The sequence below is a fragment of the Sitophilus oryzae genome, unplaced genomic scaffold, assembly GCF_002938485.1.
Source record: "Sitophilus oryzae breed Bouriz unplaced genomic scaffold, Soryzae_2.0 scaffold_1440_pilon_pilon, whole genome shotgun sequence".
Taxonomy (NCBI): Eukaryota; Metazoa; Arthropoda; class Insecta; order Coleoptera; family Curculionidae; genus Sitophilus; species Sitophilus oryzae.
The window spans coordinates 3,215,698-3,239,824 of NW_022146105.1; the positions used below are offsets into that span (position 1 = coordinate 3,215,698).

General features: G+C 31.0%; 1 long non-coding RNA gene across 3 annotated transcripts in view; it reads right to left on the bottom strand.

Moving 5' to 3' along the window:
• Positions 1–969: 969 nt before the first annotated feature.
• LOC115876808 overlaps positions 970–24,127 on the bottom strand; it is a 73,635-nt gene continuing 50,477 nt past the window's right edge. For 2 of the 3 annotated variants that reach the window (XR_004049207.1, XR_004049206.1), the window contains 7 exons: positions 21,055–21,259; positions 16,821–16,923; positions 16,520–16,750; positions 16,345–16,463; positions 16,148–16,264; positions 10,388–10,454; positions 970–1,139 (listed from right to left, as the gene is read on the bottom strand). This is a non-coding gene — a long non-coding RNA (uncharacterized LOC115876808). Of the gene's footprint in view, positions 1,140–6,313; positions 6,403–10,387; positions 10,455–16,147; positions 16,265–16,344; positions 16,464–16,519; positions 16,751–16,820; positions 16,924–21,054; positions 21,260–24,127 lie in introns of those variants that run through there. The other variant, XR_004049208.1, reaches the window with a different exon arrangement.

The window sequence follows — 24,127 nt, forward strand, 5'->3', positions numbered from 1 at the left end:
TTAAACATTTTGAGACCACTCTGTATAGTAAAAATATAAATATAGTAAACTCAATTGAGTAATTTATACTCCTTGTTTGTTAAAAATAATTTACTGTCTTTTTAATAGTAACACCATTTTGTGATTTAAATATTTCAAGATTCTATATAGTAAATTAAATTTATTTTAAAATGGTCTAAAGTGGTGCCGGTAGTGATAAATAGTGGTAGAAATTGGGCAAATTGATGCTGCGAATTTTTTTCCACAAAATGTGCTATCTCTAACGATTTGACCTCGTTGGCAAACTTTAACCCTTAATAACTTTTTTCTGAGAAAAAAATACCTATTTTTTTTTTCGGCCATTCGATACAGAATTAAAAGCTCTATCTCTATACAAAATTACAGCTCTATCGGAGATACTTTAATTTTTCGGCTCTAGGAAAGGTAAGGCTAACCCCTTTGCTAAATTTTGCCCTAAAAATTAAAGTATCTCCGATAGAGCTGAAATTTTGCATATAGATAGAGCTTTTAATTCTCTATCGAATGGCCGAAAAAAATGTGGTATTTTTTTCTTAGTTTTTGAGATATTTACGTTTTTTTAAAAAAATCTAACTCTTCGAGCTCGTTGGTCATGTGTATTAATTATTATTTTTGAAAAATATATTTTTTTAACTAATTCCTTCACCATTTTGTCAAGAGGGTCAGAATTATTTTTAACTGTGTAAATTTCGTAGCAACACTCGAGTCCATTTTAAAATAAATTTTGTATATAGGGTCTCTCATTTTCGTGTGTTTTATGAAGAAGATAATGATAGTATTATTGTACTTATTATATTGCTTTTTCATGCTTGCCTCGGTTTTACACCAACTGAATTCACTTTGATTTTCGAAAGACTATATATTGGTTAGGTATTTCAGACTTTGATAATTCTTTTAATTATTTAGGCTTAATATTTTTTGATATAGGATGGAAAATAAAATATATTTGTACATATAATAAATTTATTTATTCATGAAAGAAGTTTAACTACATTGGATAAATATTTAAGTTTCACAAATACAACGTGCAGTATTAACATATCGATCGGAGATTCTTTGGAGATCGGAATAGGCCTATGGTTGGTTCGCTGGTCCAGTGAGCTGTGAAACTCTGGAGCGATCTGAAACAAAGAATAAAAATATGAAATAGATATATACACAGGGTTTTGTTCAAAGGTGCGTAGAAAAACTATTTTAAAGAACAGAACGAAGAAAAATATCGAAGAAATCGTGGATGGCTATGGATGGAATCTTATGGTGTATAAAAATATATTGCTTGGGATAAGTAGTGCTTTAAACGGCACTTAGGTTTTCTCAAAGAGGTTAGAAGAGACTTCATAAATCATAAATCTATGGGTTTTCTTTAGTTTTTGAACTATTTAATAGTTTAGAAAAAAATCTAATTACAATCGTCCAAAAGTCGCATAATCCGAACACTAGAATCGCGGTATATTTTTATCTGAAATTAAATAATACAGATATGAAACACCATTTAAGGGAATTGTTTACAATAAAGTAAGAAGGTAAGATGCTAAGGAATTATTACTTGTAAGACAATGACGCAACAAGGAAGTAAAGTGCAGTAAATAAGTCTAAGGCAAAACAACACGGGTGCTCTGCGGTTTCTACATGAAGATGAAGGAAGCACAATTACCAAGGTGATTTGTCTAAAAAAAAGCTCAATAATGCCACGAGGTTATTTCACTTTGGAATTTTATTTTATAAAGGATATTGCAATGATTATATCGTAAACTTGACAATTGTTGTAACGCGAGGCAACATTGAACTTTTTCGCCGTTCTTTATGTACATATTCACCTTAAAAAGAGACGCATAGAAAAGATTTTATAATTATTACCTAAAAGATTCTTAATATTGCAAGTTGCTTTTACACTGGCTTCCTTTTTTAACAGGGATAGAATTCAAACATAAAATACATACATAAAGAATGATTTACTGAGGTCGAACCAATAACGTAATTACACAGTAATGTTTACTCGATCTTAATGTAAATTTTTAAATGACGCTGGCATTTCTCATTGAATGCATTTAATAAGGTTATTAGTTTTTCTATTGTCACCCAATTGCGCTATTTTCATTTGTATATTTGTAATATTATTAAATGCAAATACACAAAGACGTAAATATAAATATTCATGCGTATTCAAATATCAATGATTTGTATGTACTAATTAATATAAGACAGTAGTGACATGGAATAAGTTGTTAAAATAATGTTAAAGAGACATTTGCATTATTTTGGGCTTATACGTTGAAATTAGGCATACAGTCACGTTTTTTCTTTTAATAGAGAAAGGCCATGAACTGTGAGCGTGTCAGTGACACTGAAGGCGAGTGCGATGCGGTAAAAAAACGTGAAAATTCTGAAGACGAAACCAGCGGAAAAAATCGAGAAAAATATTTGATTGTGCTGGAAAATTCGCACCAGCTATAACGGGACATGCGTTTGGAATAGTCACGTGCGGATACGTTCTCTAGGCACATGTTTGCGGCGTACGTTGTTAATCAGTTGCATAACTGGCAACGTGAAGAATAATTATTACCATTATTCATTACACCTACGAATGTTTCGTTTTACGTAACGGCGGCGTGTATCCATTACTACCGTTATCGACAATAATTCTGATTTTTTACTTTTGGCGTTCACACGTGCGCTGGACGCGTATGCTAACGGGAGCAGATATTGCACAAAACAGATTTTTTCAGTAAGGGAAACGCCACTAGGCAGCTTAATAATTCATTAGAGAAATTCTCATAGCTGTACCGTATCTGTTTTACGCAATACATACTAAGTTATTGCCCTACAGACTGTTGTAAAATAATAGAACCCACGGGGGTTTATTCTTTATTCAACGCTCTACATACATTTCGCATTTCTTTGTATTGTCACATATAAAAAAACCTGTCTATTATGTGCAAACTTACCAATTATTATCTATTATACTCTCAACTGGAATTCAAATTATAAATAAGGGATATAGGCAGCCAGGTATACTGCAGCATGAGATTCGTAAGTGAAATATTCGAATAATGAAAATACAATATAACAATGGCTTACTTAATATCGACTTTTTAAAGAATAGTGGATTGATAAATAAATAAAATAATAATATAAAAGAAATGTTTATATTTTAAAACTAAAATTAAAAAAATAATCTTAGGCAACCAGATATATAACTAAAACGAATTTTCCTAGAAAAGGATATTTTAAATTGATATAATTTTATAGTTATATATTATTTATATATACCCAAGTTCCTAAGTAAGTTAAAGCTATTAATGTATAGAATATTAATTCTGTACAGGGTGTTAGGCCTTTCTGTACGAGAATTTAACAGTTAATAGGGGGATAAATAAAACAAAATTTGGTCTTTATTTTGATTGCAATTATAATATAAAAATTATATTTTTTACCTCATTTTGCTATCATCGTCGATCATTATAGACTAAATTACGTAAGATGAAGGCTTCCTGAAATCTCTGGAATGAACATGTACTATTTGTTTTAGAATGAAATTAGTAATAGCAGAGTATCCTAATAGACACGTACTTCGAAAAACGATCTCTAAATTAAGAGTATGACTAAATTTAGGCTTGCAGGCTGCAAAAATTGCATTTTTTTAACGTTCATTGCCAAGCGTGGACGTTTTGTTGCATTTTGCAGTTCCTTATTACTATTCGTAATACAACCTCGCAGATCGAGGTCTTTCCATTGGCGCTGTAATGCTTAACTTATTTTATTATTGCGTCCTCGATTTACATCTGACTGCTTTATTTTTGCAGAAAATCATTTTGAACGGTGGCGATATTTCAAGATTTCCTTCGCGCCAAACGCTGGCAAAAATACAGTGCGTTTTCCTATAAATCTTTAATGAAACCTTATCACGGACAGGGTCAGCCACTTTGGAGGCTGCAATATTTAATATCGAAATGTAATTATAGCTTAAATAATATTTTTTCAGGAAATCGATTAGTTTTTTATCTATTTTACCTAATAGTGGGACAAATTTGCCTTGAACAATAATGAAGAAAAAAAAAGAAAAACAAACAAGAATCAAATTAATATTGTAATTACATCAAATCCGTTTTTACTTAACCAAGTGTGACATGGAAGCTCGAGTTTTTTCATTTTAATTTTGTTTAATCGTTCGTCCTTTGCCATATCTAGAAATCGAAGGATAGCTTTGTGCGCGTCTAGCTTTGTCAAGAATTTAAATGCACTATACTTTACCATAACAAATGTTATCTATTTAAGGAAGCTTCCAACAGACATAACTTAATCACTATCTTTATATAAACTGTCATTTAATAATAATAACGTTTACTTTACCTGATGATGAGGTAAAACCAAGAGGCTCATTTTCTACGTTGTTTAGCTTATTAACAACAAAATTCAATATGTATGCATATATTTTAATGAGCCATAACTTGAAACATCGCAAATATGCAGCCGTTGGAAATCGTTACAATGAAAAAAATCACTGAATATTTTGTGAGAATGAAAAGGCATCCGCAATAGAAAAACAGACGAGTGTAATTTGAGTAGAGAAAGTCTAATAATGATGCATTTACTTTAACTCCTCGTAACCTTGTTACGATAGTCATTAGTAAAAGAGAAATTTACCGGGTAAAAAAACCGTTGGTAACTAGGTAACTGTTTTGATATTGACATTGCAATGTTAAGATTTCTTTGCCGTATCGTTTTAACAGTAATTGGAACATCTTTTATCTTGTAGCGCATTATTATTTTTTTAATAAGAATGTTACTATAAGGTTAATATACAACCTGTCAAAACACTTTATCCTATTAAATGTTGCTCACTAAAAACTGTCCTAAAATGTTCCGTAAGTGTTTCAAACGTCTTGATAAAAATTCTGCCAGACGGGTTCAATACACCCTCTGAATATTTTATAAACCTACCTTTAAAAGCCGGTACATAAGTTAATTTTGTGCCATGACGTAATATGTACCACGTGCATTAATTTCTATTTTTTTGTTCCCTCATTGAAGGTCGAAAAATAAACTTATTATAAAAATAGCGTCGTAACAAATATGGACGGAAATTAGCCACATAAACAATTTGTTTTGTGCAGATAGGGAGCGTCAAAATATTTATTCTAGACTGTGTTTTTGGAATTCCTTAAGCCACCAACCGAAAAATACAAACGTGTCAGACCTCGAGACCTTTAACTAAGATAAGCGAATTTTGCGCTATCATCTTCCTTATGTAATTCTCCATTTTTTGCCTTTGCATTATCTAAAAGGCATACTACATTGCGAAATGGTCTAGTTCATCAATGAAACTGAGATTACGATTGTGCATATTAAGATGTTTTATATATAATATTATGAAATTAACTTACTACTTTTTTTAACTTAATTTGAGAGTTAAGATCACATTAAAATAGAGATTATGACTAAATTATTAATTACTAAGTAATGACAATAAGACTGATATCAAGAAATATGTTATAAAAAGGATCAAGGTAACCGTTTACATCTAATGTACTTTTGTGTCTTTTTTATACTGTTAATGACATTCAAAATTTATTAATTTGCAAATTTTAGTGTGGTAATTGATTCTAAAAATAAAGATCAAAACTGTAACAGAAGCAAAGTTCAATAGTTGTAGATTAAACTTCGAAAAAAGCCGAATTTCGGAATTTCAGATATTATGAAATACTATACACTATAGATAATATTATCATTAACCTAATTTTGTGTTCCGCAAATTACTAGTAATCGTTTTAATTTAAGACCATTTTACGTAACATAAAATAAATATTACATCTATAAAATTTCCTATTATATAGTTCTGAACTATTTAAAAATAATAAAAAGAGAAGAAATATTTAACAGCAAATAAAAATGCAACTTGTAAACAAATGTAGCAATAGTTTGCCTAGAAAGAGGAATTAAAATATGTAAATATCAAGTTCAAAGACCCAATGTTTCGACATTCGTTTTCCTATAATATACACAGTGTGACGTATACCTACTGTCCAGTAGCTTTTCTAATTTAAAAATGGTCAGTTCGTTGACTACCTCGCACCATTAAAACATTAAACAATTCATTAGCTACCACACCTTCATAAATGTATGCGCTTTCAAGCAGGTTGATAAATTTCGAAAATATGCATCGACTTTTTTCTGTTAAAGTTCAATGCAATAATTAATTTTCTTTATAAATAATATTTTATACCTTATTCCATGTGACGACATATATAGTTAAATCTATTAGTATTAAGTATGGGGTGGTCAGAAAATTACTCATTATTCAGTCAGTTAAAATGTTATATTTAGGCTCCTGAATAATGTAATCTGGCACCCTATATAGTATCCTGTTTGGTTTTGATTTGGTAACTGTAAATAAAAAAAATGTGAGGATATAATATAGACTATGAAAATCACTCAATAACTAGGTCTACTATCGACCTAGAAACTCTAATTGCATAAAAATACTGTAACATTTTTTTAACAAGATTTATCTCTAGAAAAAATGAGTCATTGAGACTATCAAATTGAAATAAATAGAATAATCGTATAGTAGAAACTAAATCATATCATTTCAGTTAGTTATTCTAAGCATATCATTTTTGAATTAGACACTGTCTAGAAATCCCTCTCAGAAAAATTGAGACAGTGCCATCTCATTTTTTTTATAATCACCGCATAATAAAAATAGAGATTATTAATCCCTGTTATAAAAAGCATACTGAAAAAATAAGATGTCTGTCTCATTTTCTTTGAAACACTTATAGAGAAATCACTCTGAGAAAGACATTGAGATCTCATTTTCTATAGTGGTAAAATAAACACTTAAAATAAATAATATTTTATTAATGAGGTTCCCGTTAGATACTACAGAAATATCAACTCTTTGGAAATATCCATTCCTCTCAGGCATACCCCTCATGATACATGAGACACTATCAAGTGAACGATATCGAAAAAATGAGACATTTCAGAACTCTTTTTGCTTTGCAGTCGTATAATAAAAAATTAATAATGTGGCCCCTGTTAGATAACGTCGAGATATCAACTCTTCTCAGGAAAAATAAGTTCTCAACTTTTTATTTCTTCTGAGACACTATAGAGAAAAAATGAGATCTCATTATTTTCTAATAGCAGTGCAATACGAAATTTTGTAGTGATAATAACAGCAAGACTTTAAACATTAAAAAGAGCAATAAAAACGGTCGTTTACTAAGTTGGAGCGGGCTACGAAAATAGGTCTCGAGTCGACCTAGAAACTGTAACGCACAAAAATTACGTGGACCTTATTTAAGAAAGAAAATATTACATTAAACATTATTCCAAAGTAACAGGCGCTCGATGAAAACACGGCGACTGGAAAAATATGCGAGAAAGTACGACCTCGATTTTGTGACATACATTTCAGTCGTTTCGTATCTCTGTCGCCCTGCCAGCTCCACATGCGCCCGTCTCGCTCGCACGTTCTTTCTTTGGCCTAGATCGAGGAGAAATTAACGATAACATTAGTTGTTTGCCGTTTTTTACGCCGTTTTTAAGTGAAAATGTTGCTCGCCTAGTTAGTTATACTTTTTCGATTACAAAGCTATTATATCGCCGTTGGGAGGTTTAACGGATTATATCACCGAAATCTACCGTTAGCTTGTCACTGACGCTTCGAAAAAAGTGTTACGCTTACATCCTTATATTTTAATTTATGAATAGTTACTAACTGATATTAATTTGACAATTGAAAAACAAATATGTTCAAAAACTAAGACATATAATATTATATTTACATCAGTTGAGATATTTTTTAAAAACTGTGACCTATAATATAGTTAGAAACAAAAATCATTGTAGACATCATTATATACATATATACAGGGTGGTCCGAATTATATTCGGTAAACTTCAGTAGGCTATTCTGCAGAGAAAAATAAGTAAAAAAGTATAAATTTATATGCTAAAACTATTTCGAATTTTCATTTTTTTATTCGTTTTTTTTGCCAAATGATTTCAGAACTATAACAGATATTTGGATGAAAATTGGTGTCTGGGTTCTCTGACATGATAAATTTCATTTCGGTGTCAATATGATTCCTGACTCCTACTTGTAGGGGGCGTTACCTAGATGTTTTTGAGCTGTTTTGAAGAGCAATAACTTTTCGTCCGTACCTATACTAAACTAAAGTGAAAAAATATACATTTTCGCCGTATTCTACATAAAAAAAGTTCTCTTCGTACAAAGCCCTCTCAGTAATGGTTCCCAAGATATTTATTGAAATCAAAATAATCAATACGTGCCATTATTGACAATAATTAAACATGTTTACTAGATAGATATTAGACTGAAATAATAAATCTGGATTTTTTTTGTGCCAAAGGTTCAACAGAAACTATTTTATCACAATGTTTTCTATAAAAATTTATGATTAATTTAAAAAAAAGTTTCCAAATATATCATTTCAGTCAAATAACTATCCAGTCTCAACATGCTTATTTTTTGTCAGTTATGACATATATTGATAGTTACCATTTAAAAAATATACAATATTCAAATCAGTTTAAAAACATGTAATTAGCGCCACCTTCAAGTTAGAGTCATATTGATATCAAAATCAAATTTCTCATGTCAAGAAATACCCAGAAACCAATTGTCATATAAATAACTGAATTAGTTCAGATATTATTTTGAAAAAAAAAGACAAAAATAAAATTTCTACACCCTGTATTTCCTAAACGAAGCATTGTAGGACCTAAGTTTATTAGAACTAATCTACATCCCATATAACACAGAATATCCGCAGGATATTCATAGAATGTCGGAATGTCCCATTATAAGATCATCTTATAAAGACATCTATAGAATATCCTCCAGATATCCTGAAATCCTGTAGATGTCTCAGAATAGAATATCCTATGGATATCTCTGTCGTATATCTAATGTACATCCAGCTGAGATATCCAAACATGCTCATGATAATAAAATATCCTAACAATATCGTCTAGATATTTAGGAAAAATAAATAATGTACTACTTTTTATATTACATAAAATGCAATAAACCATACAGGTAGATATATATTACGTCAAGGCAACAAAATATCCTGTTGGTATCTTCTGGATAATCTGGATATTTATGAGCTTAGCCACTCCCAGTAATATAGAGAATTTAAAATCCCCGCGCAAAAAATTTCCCACAAATCAATCTCGACAGTTGTTTGTTTTTGCATCGTATACTATTCAGTTCTTTGATTTAGTGAAATTCGAGGTGAATTCGGTCGTTTGTTGATATTGAATGGGCTTAAAAATTACTGAAACTAAGAAAACTGGTTGAGTTTGACTTAGTTTTTTCTTATACTCATAGTTCTAGCCTTGTTCTAGCAGAAATTCTATCCTAACCTCAACTAATGTCGAAAAACGACGAACGACTCAGGGTTTCACAATAAAAAATTTGTGACAAAATTATAGGTGAAAATTTGTTGAAAAGCACTTGTTCTTTATTCCTAAACCCATTTTCATGTTTGATCTATTCAAACAGAAATCCTATTTTTGTGTTTAAATTGTGAGTTTCTTGAATGTGTGGTATTAGAAATTATACCTGTATCCTGTGTGCTAACTTTGATGTAAACTGTTGCTGCTAGACATAAACTGCTAAAAGCCCATAAAGGGTAGTATAATCTGGTATACCATACGATCGAAAAAAACGGCGTCAGAGGTGGCTTGGAAATGAAGATTGCTGTTATTTTGTATGTAAAATTATATGGGGAACGTCATCGATCGTAATTTTCAAGCCAATTGCACGCCGTTTTTTTTTCGATGGTACAGTATAAATTGAAAGCTCTTAACTCATACAAATAAACTTCTAAATTTTGACGCAAAATTCATTGACATTAATAAAAATGTCCAATGAATAACGTCAAAATGTGGCTAAATAAAACTAAATCGAGAACGTTTTTACTACAAACTAAAGATGAAGTAAGTATTGTCAAATCAGAGTCCTCATATAATGTCCTAAAAATATTCTATAATGCTCCCAACATCATCCTTGTATTATCTTAGAAATATCCCAAATAATCGTAAAAGGCTTGCCTAGGGATGTCTTGAAGATGACTTTTTTTGTCCCATCTGGATATCCCATAAATATCCTCCTCTGGTTTTTGGATATCTCTAAGATATTTACTATATCCTTGGTGGTTATCCTCAAGATATGTATAGGATTGTGTTGTGTTATATGGGATATTTTCATCAGGCAGAATATGCTGCCGAAGTTTCCGATATACAATTCGAACCACTCTGTATACCGAATTTCTTGTGACGACAGATTTAGTTAAATCTATTGATATTAAGTTTGTGATTGTCAGAAAATTACCTATTATATTTAAGCTCCTAGATGATGTAATGGCACCCTAGTATACTGTTTGGCTTTAATTTGGTCCCTGTAAATAAAAAAAAACGTGTGGATATGTAGACTATGAGCCTCACTCAATAACTAGGTCTACTAGAAAATTGTTTTTATTTTAGACTTTCTACGACAACCTAGAAAACACTAAATGCATAAAAGCCACCGTATTCCAGGAGATATATTATTTTATCCAGAAAGAATAATTGTATAATGTAAATGTCAAGTTCAAACCACCCAAGGTCTCTACATTTTATTTTCTGTAATATACACACCTCTGTCCTGTAGCATTTCTAATATAAAAAGTATTAGTTCATTGACTACTTTATAACATTAAACAGCTAATTAACTACCATACCTTGGTAAAAAATATGCGCCTTCAGGTAAAAAAATGATAAATTTCAAAAATATGTATGCATTTTTTTTCTCCACGCTACATCCCAATCATTAATTTTAATTAAAAAAAAATATTTTTTTTATAACTCATCTAAGCGATCCCAAGATTTTAATAAAATTCGTTCTCATAAGTTTTCATAAAGTTTCTGTATTGCAATATTAAGAAATACATTTTTTATGATTACATATAAAAAATATTTCCATTGCGTTATTTAAATACCTTTAACCTTTCCCTAAGTATATTTTTTCGCAAAAAATAGCAAGGATAAAAGATTTTTTATTCTGCATACACGTTTTACCGTTGCACACTCACGTGCACGGGCACATTTTCTCCAGCATGGGCTGGTCGAATATGAATTCCATTCTGTAAATTGTTCGACTCCAAACGACAGATAAAGATGGCTTACGCAAATCGAGAAATGGCTCAGGGGACTAAAAAAATTCTGGAAAAATTTCCAGTTTGAATGGTTTGAGTAAAATCTAAGAAATTATTTCTATAAGCAAAAATAAAAGAATATATTTATATATATTTACGACTTCTCAATTCATTACCTATTTTGTAAAATAAACCAGTAAAATTAATCATTTAGACTATTTTGAATATTATAAACAATTTCTTTTGAGCGACAGTTTTTGAATAAATAAAGTGATATTAGAACGGAACGAAATAATTTATTGAAAAGTACGGTAAATCGTTTTTATATATTTTTTTCTGCTGCTACTCGAAGGTGTAAATGTTTCTGTTTTCCGTTAAATGAAAATAGAAAGAGAAAATAACCTTTCCTTAGCAAAGTCACGTGCGTTGTTGTATGCATGTCATTAAAAGCAATTATTTTCTGAATTATTAATCTGTAATATGTAAATAGCACTTATTTAACATACTTCAAGTGTATGTAAGCTGCGAGATTGAGTCAATTATTATAAAACAAAACCTTTTTCAACATTTTATAGAAGATATGACAAACAAAACTTGCTCAAACTTTTTAACATAATTACATAAACACACTTATAGTTACCATTATCTGACCTAGTTAGATAAAGCCAAAAAATTTCAAACTACTGATATTTAAATAAATAACTTGAAAACAAACGAGTCAGTAGTTAATATTTCTTAAAAATATTTTGCGGGTAAATTAATAATGTTTTTCAATAAATATCTTAAGATTAGGTCGGTGTAAATAGGTGATAACAATATGGATATTTTTAAAACATAGACCTTTCACAATGTATTGTTGTTTTCTTTTAAATAAGAGTACAGCAACCTTGCGTGTTGAGTTTAAATATGAGAAAATTGTTTAATAATTTTTTACAGCTACTTGAAAAATATTATATACCTATGTCGGACAAGAAATAACAACTTTTTCTCTTTTATAATTTTTGAGCCTGGTGTCAAAACTTATGTCATTCAAAAGCAAACAATAAAAGCGTTGCATCACAAGCAAAATAAAATGAGATCGAGCTCATACGAAAAACCGGGTAATCGATTTAATTTAGGTTAAAAACGAGTCATTTTTAACTGATAACCTAAATTCAAAATGGAAAAATATACATAACTTTCTGCATGTAACATGTTAAAGCATTTAAAGATAACAAATACAAAAAGAGATTTTTATTCGATAGACCTAGAGGATTTTTTGCGTGTGACCTAGACCTTAACCTTACGAAAGGTTAACAGGCTTTAAATATTGTTGCATTGAGCAATAGCAGATGAAAAAAATAGCTGCTAGGTATTAAAATAATATCCGAGAGAGTTACAACCGGCGAAGAAGTGTTCCATTGCCCCAGATAGTGCTTTACTAGGTCATCGAAGCCGCTTTCTTTCTTACTTACTTTCCTATCTGCTACACGTAACGTTTTATCAATACCAATCTAATAAGCCCATAGAAAATTGATTTTTACGTTCAGTTTATATGTCACTTGTCGAAGAGAAACGTAAAAAGATTGGAAAAATTTACGTTTCAATTAGAGATATTTATTTATTACTTTAAATTTAATTAACTCTTTGTTCTCTTCAGGTGAAAAAGTGTCACTATTCAACTTGCCTACTTATTACCATCTTTACTTTAGAACAGTTTTCTATTATACCTCCTGTACATTGCAGTTATTTAAAGCCTGATCTAGACATAACGTTTTACCTGTCAGCCTTACCTGTTCAGGCAAAACGTATTAAGTAAAACATTATTTGTAGACGGAAAAACGAACAGTTTTACTTGAACTGAATTAAGAAGTTAGATCTATAATGAAAAAAATATAGCTAAGTAAATTTACAGCATCTTTAATAAGCGACTATTAACAAACTAATATTTTTGAATAGTTTTACAAAATAATGCAATTTTACAAAATTGTTTAGAGATATTTAATGATATTACAAAACGAAACTAATTTCACAATTAGTATTGCGTGTTTATAAAAAAAAATTAAACTATAAATTCAATTTTATAGTAAAAACCTTACTAAACACACTATTATTAAAACAGCAAGTAAAACATCTTGTGTTTGTGCCTGACAGGTAAAATGTTATGTGGAGACGGAGCTTTAATGGAAAATATAGTAATCTCTTTAATACATTTCTATATTATTTAAAAACGACGCACACATAACCTAAAAAAAGATATCAATAGCAATATAATAAAACAACCGATTTGTTATTCAGCAAGTAAATAGGATTAAATTTGTTTTCAATGGCAGCCTCTGAATTTTGATAAAAACGTTTGAAATGTCGAAATGCGCCGAGACAAAAGGAACGAGGATTTTCCAATAATCGGTTTTCAAAGCGAAAAAGCCGGATAAAAATATGTTTGCTATCGATAAAAAAATATTAAAGACAAAAGAAAATGGTCATTAAAACGAAAATAAACAGTATATATTTTTGGAATGACGTAAACATGTTTTAACTTTATATTGTTATGTAAATAACATTTAGCAAGCAAAAAAAATTGCACCAAATATGACAACATAATACATATTGCTAACATAATACACTGCGGGACTAAATAACTGTTTCAGGATTGGTTAAAGCATTAAACTGTAACATTTTCAGATATTTCTACGACTTTCTATAGCTGTAGCCATAGCCCAGACCATGAATAAATTTTACGGTAAAATAACGGACTGTCATTTGAGCGAAACAAAAAAAAAGCCAATAGTTAAAAATATTTATAGTGCAATTAGAAGTTTGTTAAAAATTACTAAATCATCTGAGATAGATAGCGGTGGCCAAACCACGCAAGAAGAAATAATGACCTGGATAGAAAACTAGGTCACAGTCACACTAGTCAGTGAATAGATGGATAGAAAAGCGGACAAAGCCGTTCGCCTAAGGTATATTGCTCCTACGTTGCCACATTTTGTTTTGTTACATACGAAACTACCGACAATAATTCCTATAACACTATTACCAGCGCTACTAGAAACTACAGCAAGAACTTGCATATATTATTCTGTAAATATATTTCAATTAGAATACTTAAAAATAACAGCTAGTTTATCTAGTTACATTACTGTATTATTCATATATCAAAGTTCTATGCTTCCTGGATTATAAAATCCTGGAAATATTACTTCAAAACTATTCTGTTGCTTTCCAAGTAAAATATAATTTTAGAAAATTATAGTGACGGTATTTTTCAGGCCTCAAGGATGAGGATATATAGAATAACAAAACATGACAACGCTGTTTAGAACTAATTTTAAAATTAGATGATATAGAAACAACGTTGGACGTTACGTATGCACTAACAGAACGATTTTGTAATTTCGTTTAATCCTGACCTTAGTCACAAACAGCGTCTAAGGCTAATATAAAAGCAGAGCAACCAATATCTATGACAATATAATACCCTAATTTAAAATGTCTGCGCCTAACACTGATACATTGTTTGACTGATATAAAAATATTTTCAGATCATCGAACCCTTATTGCAAAATAAAAAAAATACCACTTAAATGCGTTCAATTTATTTTTCAGAGAATAAGATAATATATTATAAGTGTTGATTCTAAAACGAAAAAGTTACAAAACAATTTTAAAAAAATCAGAGCAGTGAACCATCAGGCCACGATAAAAATAAAAAAAAAAGTGTCGCAACAGTAACATTGTCACTGTGTCGCTGTTCAGATTACGTACATAACAATGATATTAATAATTTATTAAGGATTTCGAAAAACATGGCGCAAAGAGGATGGAAAAAATATATACACTGACCGGATATCTGAGCTTGAATCTCATAGTAATTTCTTAATACAGAGGATGTGCTATTGCATACTGCAACACCCAGATCATTATTCAATACGTACAATAACATAAACAGTGTTTTTTTGTTTTGTTTTTTAACTGAATGAAGATCATGAATAATTTCTAGATACTCAGACTATTTATTATATGCTATAAACACCGCTATTATACAGTTTAGAACAATCCAATCTAACCACTGTGGGTGCAAAATGTGTGATCAAATCATATTTTGTTTTATAACGATATTAACATATTTTGCAAGCTGCTTATATAAATAAAATCAATCGAAAAGCTGTTACATTTTTTTAATATTGTTCACGCAACAGTGGAGATATGTGAGTAAACAAACTACATGCAATACACCCATTGCATTTGTTGTAGAAGGAATTTTATCTGCTTTATTTTTGCGCAACCACTTTATTACAACCAATATACATTTGTTTGTGTATCTATCGTCGCAAAGGAAATGAGATGTTGATGAACTCGAAAAATTACACAAATGAATTAATTTTACCGTGAACATGTCGAATTTCTTCTCTTAAAGCTGCGTCTACACATAACGTTTTACCTGTCAGTCTTACCTGTTCAGCCAACAAGTAAAATTTCCCTTTTACCTGACACGGAAAACCTTTGTATCTTAAAATATACAAACTAAAATACTTAAAACAACTTAGAAGACTATACATAAATTTATTGTTTCCTAAGATATTTGTTTATTTGCTTATCGACCAATTCATAAGAAAATCTCTACAAACAAGGCGAAATTTGTAGATAAACAATACATTGCTAAGGCCAAAAGTCAATAACATCAAAACCACAACATTATTTGTCAAATTTTATAGATCATTAAAGTTTTTCATTTAAAATTTATTAGAATTGATAGATAATACTAAATTAATAGGAATTATTTCTGTGTTAAATTATTGCGATATATCATAGTGGTTATGTGGCTGAGAATATGTGTGGGAATAATATTGCAACTATACTTATATTAAGCTGAACAAATTGTGATATTTTAAACTTAAGTATAAGCCAGTAGTTTAAATAAATATTAGTAAGTTTTAATATCATAGAATACTTCTTTTGGTACTTATAATTACCATTTATTATTATGGACCACTCTCTAATGATCTGATCTCATCCTGCTGGTTTTGTAATCTTCCACAGTACTGCTATGGTTCTGCTGCATCTCTTGGTGGTGAATATTTAATCATAAGCTGCAAATTAATAATAATGTGTTGCTGTTAGACATATGACACAATAGGGTATATCTAATATGCAAATTACATTTTATTACCTTTACATTTTACCCCCCAACTTGCACTGCAATGATCTCACTTAAAATTTCTCATAAATTCTTATAGTTGATATCCTCTTAAAAAAGCTACATGTCACAGGTATTCTTCAGCTATTCGTCTGAAAAAATATTTCCAATCAGTATCTGAAATATATGTAAATTATTTTAAAACTACCTTATTATTCACCCTCCAATTCTTAAAACATCTACAATCCACTCCACGTCATCCTATTTTCATATTCTTCTTCCATTCTTCTTATTCCTCCATTTCCTTGCTCCATAAGCTTCCATTTTATGAGTACATATTTTCAAAATTATAGGCTACTCACAATGTAAATACTGCTTTGCAAAGGCGACACGACGAGAGGCCATACCATACTTTTTCTTCATTTCTTTTGACATTGAGCTGTAAGATATGTAAGATAAATAGAGTAGTAGAATACCAAGTAGAAGTACAAAATATATTAAGAACTTACCATCTTTTATGTTCTTTAGTCAGTATTTCTTCATTCATATAATTGTAAGACCAGTTATGTTGATTTGTCTTTGTCATAGGGCGACGTGTGATATAAATTGTGTCTGAAAAAGAATAGAAATAGATATAACACAAAAATTATTCTGAAACTATGAAATACATACATAACGTAGTCGGTAAGAGTAATACATCAGTGAAAAAAAAAATAGAAGACAACGTTAAATCGAATCACTACTTTGGATAAACGTTATGGCCGTATCTGGACAGGAAAATAATTAAACAAACATTAAATATTAAACACATATTGTTTGGAGAGACTGTGCAAAGCTTACAGCTGAAAACTCTTCAAACTGCATGAAGAAAACAACCTTTTTCTATTGAAAATACAAATAAAAATATTCGGTCGGCCACCTTGCCATTGTGAAAATGTCAAAACGTATCAAAACAAATGTCAAACTACATTTCTAATAACATTTGTAGATGGACCAATAGACATTCCTTTTGAAAACCGTGGCCATTTTGGATTAGGGCGGGGCTTAGACCGGCGAATTTATGAATGAAATGTAGGTTACTATAAAAGGAATGCAGAAATATCGGTCAAGTTCAACTTTACTACAACTACGCCAGCCATCATTGTACAAAACAATGAATAAAGTTTAAACGTTCCTGATGGAGAAATAGTTTTTTAAAGATATATCAGGAACAGATAGAACTATCAAGTTGGTTGAGGGTGCGTTGGATTCATGGAGGGTAAAATGCATCTAGGGATAGTAGTTTCATCACTTTGCAATCCCTATATTATAGTTAGTTTTTGTTTTTAGTAGTTTTTTGGGAAGAAAAATGGCACGTGCGAGGTTTTAGAGTTGAGTTTGAACGTGTATTTTAGACTATCTCTGATTATATTTATTTCACATTAATGTAAAACAAACATTTCAGGCACTTCAAGGGTAAAAATAAGAGTTTCAAAAATAAATTCTTGCCAAATACGCAAAAACACTCGACGAACAAAACACATTTTTTTTATCGAATTGGCAGATTACAAACTTGAACTCTTGAAAATATATTGCGCAGGTTAGTAACCATGTAAGAGAATTTAAGCTGTTTATTTTTATGTATCGCTTGTGAGGAATTTTTCAAACACTCTGAGGTCTTATATGATAACTTTTGCTGATAACAGAACAATTAAAATTTCGTACATTAACAATGAAATCGAAAATATAACGTCAATATTTCTCGTATGCGAAAATGGAACTTTGCAAAGTATCAAAAAGTTGATAAGTTCTAGGATACTGGCGTTCAATAAAATCTAGCTTTTATAATACCATTAAAGTAAATTTTATCAGATGTGTTACTAAATAAATCATAATCATAATCGAACTAAAAGTGTTTACGTTTTTTTAAGTATTAAGTAATCGTCAATTCATTCTTGCGATATTTATAGATAACCTTTGTCAAATACTAAAAAAACCTCTAGACATAATAAAATTACGTTTAAACGACAACGCTCTTATCAAGCAATCGTTATTGTGCAACTGTATTTTTTTCAAAAGCACTCCAATTAAAAATTGCACACATATTTCAATTTCAAAACGCTTAAGGGCCTCATTATCCCAAGTTCAATGTCAGCCAATAAACAGCATGAAATTCGATAAAACAATCATTAAACATTATTTCAGGTGCATCCACAAAGAGGGTCTTACATGAAAGAACCCTGCAGCTCTATGACGTCATCGCCGGCCTTGACAAAATAACTATTTGTCAATCAGACGTTGACCCTGTTATTGCTGTTCGCTGTCTGAAAGCTAAACTGCATCGACGTTAAACACTGTAGACAAGGCTTTTGTCTGTAAGCCTGCAGCTTATACCACATATTCTTTGTCTTCAGTGTAATTTCAGAAATAAAAATGTCTGAGAGTCATAGAGCTGCAGGTGTAAAATAAGAAAGGAATAGTTAAAACTTCACTTAATGGTGAATTAAATAATATTAAAACGGATTTTCTTCAGAATGGTTACTCTGAGAAGTCCCTAGACAAAATTAAGTCAACTTGCAAAACTGACTCACTGGTCAACGGCCTGAGGAGGATGCTCTCTCTCTCTCTCTCTTCATTATTCCATATGTAAAAGGAACATCAGAAAAGATCAGGCTAATAGACAAAAAGTATAACATTAAAACTGTCTTCAAATCTGGATCGACTCTAAGAAGCGTCCTAACAAAAACAAGGCCGGAATCATTGAATCCAGAGAAATAGTGCATCTATTAGGTACCTTCTGAGTACGGTGAGTCGTATATTAGAGAGACTAAACGTCCTTTAAATGTACTACTTAGCGAGCACAAAAAACATGTACAAAAATATCTCGGTATGACAACCAGGTAAATGTGCGATTCTTTGTACTAGGCAATAAGAGTCCATTGACTAGGAGCTGTATATGGAGGGTATAGTCTCCAAGTTGCTAAAGATCAGAAGAGGACCACAATAGATCTGAAAAAGTCGCAGTTAAACAGGTTGATAGCCAAGGCAAATATAGAATCTAATTTAACTATTTACTAGAAGATTTGAATATTTGTAAAATATAACCAAATATTGGCTAAAGTTTATTATTGTTTATGGAGTACAAGTCAGACAAAGAGCCCAAAGAGGTAATACACACAGAATTAATTACTTATGAAAAAGCATTAAAATACGTACAGGGTGGTCCGAACTGTATCCCGGAAACATCGGCAGCATATTCTGCAGATAAAAATAAGAAAAGAAGTTCGTATAAATGTATGTCCTAAAATGCTTCGATTCGAAGATACAGGGTGTAGAAGTTTCATTTTTATTTCGGTTTTTTCCAAGTAATTTTTGAACTAGCATCGATATTTAGATGGAAAATGACGTCTGGGTGTTTTTGGGCATGAGAAATTTCATTCCTACTTGTAGGGGGCGCCACATACATGTCTAAACTATTTTGAAAGGTAATAACTTTTCATCCGTACTTGTATAAAACTACTGGGTGAAAAAATATACATTTCCGTAATTTTTACATCAAAAATATCTACGAGAAAAATCGCTACGAGAAACCGTTCTCAAGATATTTAGAATGGAAATAGTCAATACATCTCATTATTGACAAAAAATAAACATGTCGAGTAGATAGTTATTTGACTTGATAAATTTAAGAACTTTTCATTTTTTAAGTTATTCATAAATTTTTCTTCGAAAAAATGGCGATAAAACAGTTTGTTGAACTTTTGGCACAAAAACATTTCAAATTTATGATTTAATAAGTCTAATAACAGTTTAGTCAACATGTTTAATTTATGTCAATAACGACAGGTATTGATAATTTCGATTCCAAATATCTCGAGAACCATTACTCGTAGCGATTTTTACCAACAGACCTTTTCTACGTAAAAAACGTCGTAAACGTATATTTTTTTACTCGGTAGTTTTATACAGGTACGGACGAAAAGGTATTACTCTGCAAACCAGTTAAAAATATGTAGGTGGCGCCACTGCAAGCAGGAGTCATCTTGACATCAAAATCAAATTTCTCATGTCAAAAAACTTCCAGACACCATCATTCAAATATTGCCTTTCCTACAAAAATTATTTGGAAAAAATCAAAATAAAAATGAAATTTCTACACCCTGTATCTCCAAAACGAAGCATTTTAGGATATACATTTATACGAACTTTTTTACTTATTTTTATCTGCAGAACACGCTGCCGAAGTTTCCGGAATACAGTTCGGACCACCCTGTATAATATTTTCACAATTCAAACAAAATAAAAAATTGATTACAGTAAAACGTTTTCATAATACTTCTTAACAACCCATTTCCTGTGACCACATATTTAATATAGCAGAATCTCATAATAAAAGGACGTAAAGAATAGTGCATGATTATTGTATTGCACAATCGCGAGGACCCTTAAATCTTAAGTAAGTCTATTGTTTCGGTAATCGATGATCCAAAGTCCGAAATGAAGCTGAGCTTGAGCACGCAGGCTCATGCATAAGATCAAGCACTAACCTTGCCTAGCATGCACTTGCTCTGCTCCCATCCAGCCGGAGTGACTCAAGGGCAGACCGTCCGTCCCATTATTTTTTATTATTATTTTTAATCTCGCAAACGAGCCTTAAACACCACAAACAACATCGCATCGGAATAGTATACGCTCGAAATATTTACGTAGGTCGAGTCCTCTTTGGAATTTTAATATCTGGTAAAATAATATTTGAAAGCTTACTGGCTGCCTTCCAAAAAGGAGAATCGTTCCCTTTCGATCTGACGAACTGCATCTTAGGGTCATTGTTTTTTCAAAAAGTATTGGTTTCGTTCAAAGAAGGTTACTGGTAAACTGGTCTTGGCGCTTCCAAACCTCTTTTGTCAGAATTAAATAGCTTCTAAAAGGTCTTGTTTATGACTTCCGATATAACTGGCTAATTCTTCTGCTAAAAGAAAAAAAAATACATATCTTAGCTACATTTTACATATTTTCATAGCTTGAAAAATTAGTGTTTGTAGCGTATTTTATGTAAATTTGAAATATATTTTTTTTAGATTTTATAGGCTTTGTTTTTGTGAGAAAATCCAAGTTTTAAGCCCTGTTTTCGAGCTATTTTTGATGACGGTTAAAACGTTGCCTACATCCAGAACTGTACTCATGAGACCACAATGGCCTATAGTTTCGAATTCTACCCCTTTTAATTAGTAAATAACAACAGTTTTAATAAAATGGATGACAAATTGTCTGGAAAAAAGCCAGAAAAATGACAAATTTTTGGCTTCTTTTTGCACATTTTTAAAGGCCTTAGAAAAATAGTAATCATAGGCATAAAATTATGAAAATTTCAGCATTTGTAGGAAATTTTATGTAGGTTCGGAATATATGCACCCTTCAAGGCTTAGATATCTTGGTTTGGCGAGAAAATGAATTAATTGGACCTATGTTTTTGAGCTATTTTTAATGATGGTGAAAACGTCCGCCACATCTATATTACTGTTCTCCTAAGACTGCATTGGCCTATATTTTCTTATTCTACACTTTTTAAATAGTCAATAACAATAGTTTTATCAAAATCGGCGACCAAAATCGACAATTTTCATGACTCCTCACCCAACCCATTTTTAAAAACCTTATAAATATAGTAAAGATAATCATAAAAATACGAAAATTTCAGCGTTTATAGGAAATTTTATATATGTACATTCAGAATATAAAAACATTTAAGACCTAACTTGCTTTCTGATCGATTTTTCAAGACTTTTTACGTACGTCAGCAATGTGTCCCTACGTGTAAATAATTGTTTTCAAATATATACGTCAGGTATACAAATTTAACTGTGTAATATGTAAAAATTGACCCTGTGCTCTGTGCATTGTATTATGCTGCGACTTCTCCCATTCATGCCGATCCATATTGGCGCAATTGACTTTTGTCTGAAGCTTCAGAAAGATTTTGCAAATTACGATGGTGAAACAAAAATAACGCTCAAGGTGACTCGAATGCGATGCTAAATAACTTGATATAATTATTGCCCGTCTCATGTGTTTGTCCTATTGTGGTCTTGAACAATTATTATTAATAATATTAATCTCGTTAGATTTTTTTAGTATTAGAATCGACATAGAGTCACATGGTTTTCGTACGTAAAAAGCTCGTTAAATGGCGATCAGGGACTTTACACGAATATTTAGTGTCGTTACGTAATGATATTGACCTTTTACAGGGTTTTTGAGATATTTCCAAGGCTTATGAAGAAAATTAAAAAATACGTTGAGGCTAGTCAAAAAAAACGTAGAGGCTAAAAAAAAAATTATCACATGTAAAGCAGTTCAAGCCTTAAATGTTTATGTTTTTCCAGGAAGTTTATTTTTAAAACACTTGTTTTCAAGCATTTTTCATGAGGGTGGTTAAATTTTTACCTACATCTAACTGTGTAAATGTAAGATAAAAAAAGCTCTACATTTTCAAAACTTTCAAAATCTATCCTGTATCCAGAGCTGCAACAAGTCGGTTTTAAAAAGCATTAGCATGTTAATGTTTGGGTTAGGTTATGTTTTTGGTTGTTTTGTTGTGTGTTATGCTCGAGATTAACCGGGTAATGTCGACATTAACCGGACATCGGACCTTAACCGTAACATATACACTCTGTCCTACACTCTGACTCAAATCTTTTCTAAAATGACTTAAATCTTTTAAAAATTTTAAGCCTTTTTTTAACTTAAATTATAAATCATTTTGAAAATGACTTAAATTTAAGTTTTAAGTCGAAATATGACTTAAAATCAAATGACTTAAGTCACTGAAATTATTTAAAACAAAAAAATCAAGTTTTCTGTGAGCTCGCAGCTCCGCCTGTAATACTAAAGATACATTTTTATGAGATTTTTTTTGTTGATATATTTAAATATAATCTATCCAGTACTGAGACAAGGTTGTCCTACTGTAGTGTCAATGCTAGATTAAATCAGTGGCAGAATGACGAGTTAAACGACTCAATTACAGTTTAAGGTTTAAGGAGCAATTGAGCGCATCTCGTGACGGACAAGGGTCAACGCTGGCCACTGTTAGGGCTCTTAAGTAACCGATTTGTCTATAGTCTCTCCGCTCCTTGGGCGGAGAGTCAATTTGGGGCCTTTGGCCCGCTGGCCGAGTAACCCCCCTGCCCCCACTACCGGCCAATGTCTAGCTGCGCCGTTCTTGGGCCATTAGCCTTTTCGCTCTGGCTGGGCACCTGCATTTAAAATGGCAATGCTCTAATGTCCTACGTCTAATACCCAAATCAGAATATACAGGGTGTGGCAGCACATTACCCTTTTTAAAATAAATAGAATTTATTCATATATGTTCCTGAAAGGATAATAGTAATAAAGATTTTATTTATATATAGATATGCAGTAATTAGTAAAAAAAATAATAAAAACTAAATATGATTTTTATGAAATAAATAAATGATATTTTGTGAAATGATGACAGACTGTCCTTGTAAAGTCCATTGCATTGTTCGACAAGAATGTAATCAGCACTCATATTTTTCACTCTGTTCTGTACTATCCCACTTGTAAACAGGATAGAAATGATATTTAGTGAAATTGATTATTTTAAACTGCATAACAAAAACAGCATTATGTTGTTTCATAATAGTCGTATTTAATTATAAATTTCTTATCGGATATTTGTCTTAATGTCATTCTGCTGTTACATGCTCATTTAGCAATTTGTGGCTTTCCGTAACTTATTTTCTATTAGACGCATCATTAACTGATAATAATATCTATTTAGTTCTATTAAATAATATGCATTACATGAAGATAT